We start from the raw sequence: 7,500 nt of genomic DNA, 5'->3' as shown, positions 1-7,500 counted from the left end.
CCGGTTGCTTTCTTTTCTTCGGAAAAGGTATGCAATCCCTTTCCCTCTGTTTAAGCCTTGGGCTTAACCCTAAGTGGTTTATCTGAATTAACTTTCGATAAAACTATACTGGGGTGTTACTGTACCTCCCTGTTCCAGTAAGTCTGGTTTCAGAGAGGGACAGAACATCAGAGTTTTTAGTCTGAGTCTGTGTTTGTCTGGCTTGGGGTAGAGTCTCCCTCGCTGGCCTGACACAGACATAGGAGGCTTAGCCTCCTTAGGTCACTACCGAAGGTTTCTGTACGAGATGATTCCTTCTTTTGTGATCTACCAGACTAGTCCTTGTTGCTGTTCTCGGTGGGAGGATAAGATCCTTTCCCTGGGAGTAGCAACACCTTCCTTGCTTTGGTTCATTGGGAGCTGGCAAGTATTGCTGGCCTCCCTCCTTGGATCTCCCTTAGGCTAAGATGAGTTTTCTTGGCTGCGGGTGTTCCTTCACTAAAGCAAAGTTGGTAGGACCCTCTTTATTATTATTATTATTATTACTATCCAAGCTACAACCCTAGTTGGAAAAGCAAGATGCTATAAGCCCAGGGGCTCCAACAGGGAAAAATAGCCCAGTGAGGAAAGGAAATAAGGAAATAAATAAATGAAGAGAACAAATTAACAATAAATCATTCTAAAACAAGTAACAACGTCATAACAGACATGTCATATATAAACTATTAACAACATCAAAAACAAATATGTCATAAATAAACTATAAAAAGACTCATGTCCGCCTGGTCAACAAAAAAGCATTTGCTCCAACTTTGAACTTTTGAAGTTCTACTGATTCAACCACCCGATTAGGAAGATCATTCCACAACTTGGTAACAGCTGGAATAAAACTTCTAGAATACTGCGTAGTATTGAGTCTCGTGATGAAGAAGGCCTGGCTATTAGAATTAACTGCCTGCCTAGTATTACGAACAGGATAGAATTGTCCAGGGAGATCTGAATGTAAAGGATGGTCAGAGTTATGAAAAATCTTATGCAACATGTATAATGAACTAATTGAACGACGGTGCCAGAGATTAATATCTAGATCAGGAATAAGAAATTTAATCGACCGTAAGTTTCTGTCCAACAAATTAAGATGAGAATCAGCAGCTGAAGACCAGACAGGAGAACAATACTCAAAACAAGGTAGAATGAAAGAATTAAAACACTTCTTCAGAATAGATTGATCACCGAAAATCTTGAAAGACTTTCTCAATAAGCCTATTTTTTGTGCAATTGAAGAAGACACAGACCTTATATGTTTCTCAAAAGTAAATTTACTGTCGAGAATCACACCTAAAATTTTGAAAGAGTCATACATATTTAAAGAAACATTATCAATACTGAGATCCGGATGTTGAGGAGCCACCGTCCTTGACCTACTTACAACCATACTTTGAGTTTTGTTAGGATTCAACTTCATACCCCATAATTTGCACCATGCACTAATTCTAGCTATATCTCTATTAAGGGATTCACCAACCCTAGATCTACATTCAGGGGATGGAATTGATGCAAAGAGAGTAGCATCATCTGCATATGCAACAAGCTTGTTTTCAAGGCCAAACCACATGTCATGTGTATATAGTATGAAAAGTAATGGGCCAAGAACACTACCCTGTGGAACACCGGATATCACATTCCTATAATCACTATGGTGCCCATCAACAACAACTCTTTGAGATCTATTACTTAAAAAATCAATAATAATGCTAAGAAACGACCCACCCACTCCCAACTGTTTCAGTTTGAAAACAAGGGCCTCATGATTAACACGGTCAAAGGCAGCACTAAAATCAAGGCCAATCATACGAACTTCCCGACCACAATCAAGGGATTTCTGTACAGCATTGGAGATTGTAAGAAGGGCATCACATGCTCCAAGGCCTTTACGAAAACCAAATTGCAAACTAGGGAGTAGATGATTACCTTCAGCAAACCTGTTAAGACGTTTTGCCAGAAGACGTTCAAAAACTTTAGATAATATGGGAGTTATGGAAATTGGGCGGTAATCAGTGGGACTTGAGCTACCACAAACACATTTACATAGAGGAGTAACATTACCAATTCTCCAACTAGTGCTAAAAGCTCCTCTTCTTGCTAACTTGCGCAAAATAACAGATAACTTTGGAGCTAAGAAATCTGCTGTAATGGCCTAGCCTTTACAGTTCTGTACGTCATTCTACATCTGGACCTAGGATAGGTTAGGATGTGGAATTGACTCAGTCCCTGCCGGCCGGCAAGGGTCTTCTGCTTTGAGTGCTGCCCGGACCTCCCTTGGTCCCTCATCCATGCCTGCCTGTAGAGCCAGACGGCATTGGTCAGGAAGCCTGAATTAGATTCTCCCCTTCCTTATATGCACTCTTTCGGATTGCCGGGCTTGGAGGTTGTTTACGCTCTTATCCCGGCATCCATTCTGTTTTCTTCTAGTGCTGTACCCGACCTCATAGGCCGGCAGCTGGGCAGTCGTAGTCCTCTGGTTCTTTTGCTGCTGGCCGACATCGGTTGTTTACCTTTGCCGGCCGGCTAAGGTCAGCCCTTGTCTACCGGTCGCTATGAGCAGTGGCCGGCAGCCGGGTACTACCTTGTGTAGTTGCCAGCCGGCAGTTATTGCCGGCCGACATTGGCTGTTGCCGGCCGGCAGTTACTGCCGGCCGGCACATGCATTTGAACCAGCGTTCTGCCGCCTTATAGCTGTTAAGTAGTATACTTTAAAGCTAGTTATGGTGGGTTGCCGGCCGGCACATAACCTTCTATACTGTACCAGTATTCTTCAGTATAACATATACTGTATGAAGAAAACTATAGTATAAGTTTTGGTACAGCACTGTGTGTTCTAACACTTTTGTGTTGTCTTGCACAGCCCTTTGGTGTTGCCTTACAGATAAGAAAGTGAGTTCTTTCTTGTCTATTATCCGGGATTTTAAAATCATTGCTTAGGTGTGAGCTACACCTGTTTCCTCTGGAAACTTTTCATTGGTTATTCTAGAAGAGATTAACCATACGATTTTATTATCTGGAAGGCTGCAACAATTGGTTGTGAAGGAAACACAAGTGTGTGTCTTTCCTTTCTGATTTGTTATGCTAAACTGTGCATATCCAGTGATACGTAGTTCACTTGATACTCATGGAAATTTCTTCTCTTTACAGGAGGACCCTCCGAAGTGCGGAAGTGTTTTCTGCAACGTCCGCAGTAAGAACCTCTGCGGACATGAGTTTTGTAGGAGGCACGCAGCATGCGCTGTCTCCAAGGGTGATCTCCAGTATTGGGACCCTCAGGTATGTACCATGTGCACTAACCTGATTACTGAGGCCTTTGATTCCCCTAGGACGGCGGAATCAAGGGATATAGCAAGGGAGAAGCTTCGTACCTGGGTAAGGGGCTTCCAGAAGAACACCTCTGGACCTTATCTACCAAGTGAGAAGATGAGGGCGTATCTTTTCCCTAGGGCATCAGCTAATGCAGTGATTCCCCAGCCTCAAGAGGAGATCCCCCAAGTTCAGATCCAGGTGGATGCTGAAGTCGCGGTCGCTTTGCAAGACATCCAGTTGGATGACAGGATGTCTGACGTGGACGAGCGTCTGGAGGAAGACCTCCTGGCAGGAGCCCAGGATGAAGTTCAAGCCCCAGACATCGTAGAGGAAGAGGTCGACGAGGTGTCGGCTACTCCGGTTCAGATCCCGGAGCCTATTCCCTCAACATCGTCCGCTCTCCCGGTAGAGCTGGGACAGGCCCTCTCCTCCATTGTTGGAATGACCCAACAAATGCAGAAGGAGAATCAGGAGAAGGCGGCTGCAATGGAACTGCAGATGCAGAGGCTTGCAGCATCACATGGGCCCCAGAAAAGGCTCAATGTGAAAGACCTTCCCTAGTGCTCAGATGCTAACCCGTGGAGGAATGCTGAGCACATGCCGATGACGACTGGAAAGATCGTCATCTCGGATAAGTTGGGTTCAGTTCCCCTAGAGGAGGTGGAATTCTGGCCCAGCAAGGGGTCATATCCGGACTGTTAAGTCCGGTTGAGGAAGGAACCAGCTTCAAAGGAGGAGACAGGGCCGAAGGAGGTCATAGTGATGGACCATGCTAAGGCTCAAGCTTTGCTTTCATCCTCGATGAAAGAGAGGGGCTTCACGAACTCAAAGGTAGCTGCTAGAGCCTTCCCCTTTTTACAGAAAGGGTTTGCAGCTGTACTAAAAGCAGTTGAGGCCGGCAAGCCTTGCCCCTCCCTGGAGGAGTGTAAACCCTTGTCGCTGGCCCTGCCTATGGACCACAAAGACTGGAAGGACGTCCATCTTACCTTCTCAGTTGGGAAGTTGGAGGCTGATATTGCCGGACGTCAGTTCGGCGAGGGCCTCCCTAAGCTGTCTGACTTTCTTTTGCGGAGAGAGCTCGAGACAAAAGAAAGACTGGCTGCCTCAATGTCTCTTCAGACTACTCTTGAGACGATGGCAAGTGACCCCAAGGTCCATGAAATGTTCATGGTAGTGGCCAAGACTCATCTGGCCACAGTGACGAAGGATCTTTATAGCTTCGTCAGGGCGAGGAGAGCTTGTAGGGAGTTCGTGTTCACCTCGGCTATGGTGAGGCACGAGCCAAGGAAACTAATCTCCTCCAACATTTGGGGCAAAGACCTTTTCCCTACCGAATTGGTCAAAGAAGTTGTTGATAAGGCCGCCACGGAGAATAGAAACCTTCTCCAGAAGTGGGGCCTGGCTATCAAAAGAAAGTCTTCCCCGGATGAGGGTCCTCAACCAAAGAGGAAGACTATGAGGACTAGGCTACCGTCTCGGCCAGCCAAGCCTCTTAGACAGCAACAGCAACTGCAATTGCCATTGCCTTCAGTGCCCCAGATGGTGGCACAAACCCCGACCACATTCCAGTGGGTACCCCAGGCCGTGTCGACACAGTCCACGGCATTCACCCCAACGTTCGAAGGGCAGTCTACTTCCTTTCGAGCAAAGCATAGAGGAGCAGCCAGAGGCTCGTCTAGGTGCCCCTCAAGGGGAAGGGGATTCAGGTGTGGTCGCGGTCAGGGAGGCAAGACCTCAGGACGGCAGTCCAAGTGAGATGATGCCGGTAGGAGGGAGACTTCAGAATTTTCGGGATCGGTGGACCTTCGATCCCTGGGCCCACAGCCTACTCAAGAACGGACTGGGCTGGAGCTGGTACAGCACTCCACCCCTGTGCCCTCGGTTTTTCCAACACTCCACCCCCGTTCTGGAGGAGTACGTTCAAGAACTGTTGGAGAAAAAAGTGATCTGAAGGGTGAAGTCCATCAAATTCCAATGGAGGCTGTTTTGTGTTCCCAAGAAAGACTCGGAAAAGCTCAGAGTCATTCTGGACTTGTCGCCACTCAACAAGTTCATAGTGAATTGCAAGTTCAAGATGCTAACACTGCAACACATAAGGACCTTACTGCCCAAGAGGGCATATTCCGTCTCTATAGACTTGTCAGACGCCTATTGGCACGTTCCAATCAACCGTCGACTCTCCCCCTACCTAGGGTTCAAGCTACAATGAAGACTATACGCCTTCAGAGCCATGCCATTCGGGCTAAATATAGCCCCAAGGATCTTCACGAAGCTTGCGAGCGTAGCTCTCAAACAATTACGCCTAAAGGGAATTCAGGTAGTAGCCTACCTGGACGAATGGCTGGTGTGGGCAGCATGCGAGACAGAATGCTTGCAAGCTTCCAGTCAAGTGATCCAGTTCCTAGAGTATCTAGGCTTCAAGATCAACAGAAAAAAATCTCGACTTTCTCCATCTCAAAAGTTCCAGTGGCTGGGAATCCACTGGGACCTTTTGTCACACCGTTTCTCCATCCCGGCGAAGAAAAGGAAGGAGATAGCGGGTTCTGTCAAGAGACTTCTAGATTCCGAAAGGATATCAAGACGCGAACAGGAGAGGGTACTAGGTTCTCTCCAGTTTGCTTCGGTGACAGACCCAGTGCTAAGAGCACAGCTAAAGGATGCAACCGGAGTTTGGAGAAGTTATGCATCAAACGCGCGAAGAGATCTGAGAAGACCAGTTCCGCTTCGGCTACGTACTCTTCTCAGGCGTTGGTCCCAAGCCAGACATCTAAAGAAGTCGGTTCTTCTTCAGCCACCTCCCCCGTCGGTTATGATTCACTCAGACGCCTCGAAGGAGGGATGGGGAGGTCACTCTCATCGGAAAAAAGTCCAGGGGACTTGGCCCAAGCTATTCAAGACCTTTCACATAAACTTTCTAGAAGCTATGGCAGTGCTCCTTACCTTAAAGAAAGTCTCCCCGCGTCACTCGATCCACATAAGGTTGGTGCTGGACAGCGAGGTAGTTGTGAGATGCTTGAATCGACAAGGATCGAGGTCACCACCTTTCAACCAGGTGATGTTGGCCATCTTCCGATTGGCGGAAAAGAAGAAGTGGTACCTGTCGGCAGTTCACCTTCAAGGAGTCCGCAATGTGACAGCAGACGCTCTATCCAGGTTCACACCGATAGAGTCGGAATGGTCCTTAGACGCAGGATCATTCTCCTTCATTCTGAATCAAGTCCCAGAACTGCAGATAGACCTCTTTGCGACGAAAGACAACAAGAAGTTGCCTCTGTACGTGTCCCCGTACGAGGACCCCTTAGCGGAAGTAGTGGACGCGATGTCCCTCGACTGGAACAGATGGTCCAGGATTTATCTGTTCCTCAACAAGGGGGTAGCGGCAATAGTGGCCCACAAGTGGCCGAACAGCGTGTGGTTCCCCCTGGCATTGGAACTACAGTTGAAGTTTGTACCGCTACCAGATCCAGTTCTGACCCAGCGAGTCCAGAAGTCGACTGTCTGCGCTTCATTACAGAAAACCCGGACCCTGCAGCTCATGATTTTCTCTCCCTAGCGGTGAGAAAGCGTTTCGGGATTTCGAAAGCCAGCATAGACTTCCTAGAGGAATATAAGTGCAAATCTACTAGAAGGCAATATGAGTCATCTTGGAGAAAATGGGTGGCCTTTGTCAAGGCGAAGAATCCGCAGGAGATCTCGACAGACTTCTGCTTATCTTTCTTCATCCACCTCCATGGTCAAGGGTTGGCAGCAAACACGATTTCGGCGTGTAAGTCTGCTTTGACAAGACCCATCCTATATGCCTTCCAGGTCGACCTCGGCAACGAGATCTTTAATAAAGTTCCGAAAGCCTGCGCTAGGCTCAGACCTTCAGCACCTCCAAAGCCCATTTCATGGTCTTTAGACAAACTTCTTCATTTCGCTTCTCTGTTGAGCAATGAGGAGTGTGCCTTAAAGGATTTGACACAAAAAGTTATTTTCCTATTTGCACTCGCGTCCGGGGCCAGGGTTAGTGAGATTGTAGCCCTCTCGAGAGAGGCAGGTCGTGTTCAGTTCCTGGATGGGGGAGAACTGAACCTGTTTCCGGATCCTACGTTTCTCGCCAAGAATGAGTTACCCACCAACAGGTGGGGTCCCTGGAGAATCTGCCCTCTGAAAGAAGATGCATCT

The sequence above is a fragment of the Palaemon carinicauda genome, chromosome 8, assembly GCF_036898095.1.
Source record: "Palaemon carinicauda isolate YSFRI2023 chromosome 8, ASM3689809v2, whole genome shotgun sequence".
Lineage (NCBI taxonomy): Eukaryota > Metazoa > Arthropoda > Malacostraca > Decapoda > Palaemonidae > Palaemon > Palaemon carinicauda.
Note: the sequence above shows the minus strand (reverse complement) of the source record.